Raw genomic sequence first — 3,225 nt, forward strand, 5'->3', positions numbered from 1 at the left:
CACACACACACACACACACACAGACTCTGGTGCTAATGGTTTTTCTACTGTACAGTCTGTATTTTCTATCCCCTTACCCTGAACCTCCCCCTCACACAAAACTACAGGCATTTTTAGATTCTCAAAACACTTGTTTCCTCATGGGCACCAAAAAAAATGTCCCCACAAGGACAAAATGTACTGGAATTACTATACTTTTGGGCCCTTTAACTTAGGGAATACCGAGACCCGACACACTCACTCACTCACTCACTCACTCGTATTTTACACTAAAATCAGAATAAATTAATTTTCATAAAGAAAACAAAGCCTGTTTGTAAGGCCATCAAAGTCTTTTATATTCATATCAAACTCATAAATACTGTATTGTTGTATTGTATTGTTTACATGCAAATGAGGCATTATCTAATTAAATATGCACTAATTTGCATGAATTTACTGAACATAAATCTAAACATTGTATAAAGTCAGGTTCATAATTCCTGCTAAATTTTCTGGTCATTATTAGAGTTCAAGGTTTCTCAGAGGGGATTCACTCCATAAATCAGAAAATACTGCATCTTCAGGATCCTCAGAATCAGGCTTCATGTCCATCAAGCAGTATTAATGTCTTGTGTCTTGGATGTCGATCAGGAGTATTGAGGACGAGTATTGTGTTGTGTACTATGATGTAAACTCTGTTCATCTGCGTCCCCGTGAAGATGAAGAGGAAGGAGCGTTATTAGCGCTATAAAGCTCTGCGCTCATGTCACGGGACAGGTTCATTTGAAAAGCCTCATTAAATGCTGAATATGAGCCGTTCCTGAAGGAAACGACTGATCCGCTGATTGCCTGAATTTCTCCATGAGATGAATAATAACGTGAGTTTCTGCTTGTCTCCTCAGAGAGTATCACGTCTTCTCCTTCTGCACGGAGATGAACGCCGAGCGTATCGGCTGCTTCTGGCCGAACCCAGCGGTGGAGCGCTTCATCATCAGCATCCACAAGCACTTCTTCTCCAACTGCAGCCTGGAGCACGTGGTGTTGGTCGACCCGCCGGACGACACGCTCACCCTCCTCATCCTCGTGCCCGTCTTCCTCACGCTGGCCATGGTGGTGCTGGTGGTGTGGTGCAGCAAGCGGAGCGACATCCTCGCCTAGCCTGCGCTGGACCTTCACGATGCTGATGGACCTTGAAGAGGAGAACCGGTCAGACGTGATCTCACTGAAGAGGAGCTCATGCTCATCTCCTTCAGAAGCTGGAGGCTTTATTCCTCGTCTCGCTGCGATCACTGATGCTGAATTAATTCAGTGTTAATAGAGAGCGTGAGTGAAGATCTGTCAGGATCTCTGGACGGACCAAATTAATCATGTACTGTACAGCTATTATTTAATGTTTTAATTAAATAACGTAGATTTAGAGCATTTGTCAAGCTCACACTGCCGTGTTTGTGGTTTTTGTTGAGGCTCTCATCACTCAGTTTGACCGTTCGTTATCATCTCGACATAATTGCTGGTTCATTTATCAGCCAGTGATTTCAGCTTTGGCTTGCAGGAGAATCCTGCACCTGTTATTGAGAAGATGAAGACGTTCCTGCGAAACAAAAAGGATTGGTTCAGACTAAAGCGGGACGTGTACGAATGAGAATCTGGTGAGAACGGCCCTCCACGCAGCCAGCGAGGCTGGTTTTAGGATGACGGTATTATTTATATGAGAAGGAAAGCCGTGCATTGTGTGTGACTTAGAGATACAAACAAAAGACAATAGTTGCTCTCAAGCGCCTGGCCTCGTGTTCTGCAGAAGAGCCGTGCAGAGCCAGAGCCGCTCGCGCCGCAGGAAGGATATACAAGACTTTCCCAGCGCAGCCGATGAATGAGAGGAAATGGGCTGGTTATGATTTTCACCAAAAGAGCTACAGGAACCGCTGCCGTGTTCCCCAAACGTGTTCTGATGGAGAACCAAACGCAGAGATGATGATCGTCTGTGTGCGTCGTCTCGTCAGTCTGCAGTATAGCTTCGTCTCCTGTGCAGAACAGCAGCCTGCATTTATGATTTATGTATTTGAATTGCATTTTAAAAATTTCCATCGATTTGGATTTCACAGTTTTAACCTAAACGAACTAATAAACTTAAAGTAATGCATATTTCTCAGTCATACAGCATTGAAACGTCTGCACTCAAGAAATCATGAACTATTCGCATCTATTTGATTTTCTTTAAGTAGTCATTTTAAAAATGAATTCATTCAAATGTCTTAGAATCAGTTTAAATCTGTTCATTGTGAAAACAATTAATTTAAATAATCAGTTTAAAACAATAACGGTGAAACAAGCAATGAATGAACCTAAACAAACTGGATTTATTGATGATAAAGCTGGTTATTGTGTATTTAAATCACATTGAGTTTATTAACACTATTACAGAAATCTGACCTGCTTCATTGATGTATGACTGACAGATATCATCACATTGAGTTTGTTAGTTTAAGTTAAAACTGAGCAGTCGAAATGGATGGAAATGTATAAGCAATTCAAATGCATAAATATTAAATTTAGGCCTGAATCTGTGTCCTCATATATAAATATATTCCTGTATGTCTGTGTGTTTTGTTCCGATCAGGTCTGAGTCGACGGTCTGTTTCTCTGTTCTCAGTGTATTATTGGAAGTCGCCTTGAGAGTCCATTGAGATGTTTTCAGTGCCTCCAGCGCTCACTTCCTGTTTACTTTAGAAATCCCACACTACTAAAGTTCACGCAGAAGCACAACGGAGCTAAGTTTAACTGGACGCACAGATTTCCATCACATGAGCGTTTCTTCCATCGTCCCGCTGCGGACGTGATGTTCATCTGGAACACAGAATAAATCAGAGATTCTTTCCTGCTGAAATCATGAATCATACAGCTGATCCCAGATCATGAGGAGAAGTGTTTCTGTTTTTCTGTTAAATAATAAATGATCTGATTTATTTTGTGCATGTTAGATTTGTTCTGAAGTGTTGCTGTGATTCATTTGCAGCTGCTCATGATTCATGTTTCAGTGTTGATTTTGATGGCTGGTGTGTTACACAAACATGGTTCATCAGCACAAACTAGGTTGGAATGGGCCATATTTGTCTTTAGCAGAAGCTTTTAATAAATATAACACCTTTTCTGTAAGATTTACGCGGCACCTTTGGATCATATGATTGGTTTGTTCAGTGATTCTGAACAGCCGTTATTCGTCTGTAATGTTCATGATAAATACAT

Source organism: Sinocyclocheilus anshuiensis, unplaced genomic scaffold, assembly GCF_001515605.1.
Source record: "Sinocyclocheilus anshuiensis isolate Anshui unplaced genomic scaffold, SAMN03320099.WGS_v1.1 scaffold2375, whole genome shotgun sequence".
NCBI classification, from domain to species: domain Eukaryota; kingdom Metazoa; phylum Chordata; class Actinopteri; order Cypriniformes; family Cyprinidae; genus Sinocyclocheilus; species Sinocyclocheilus anshuiensis.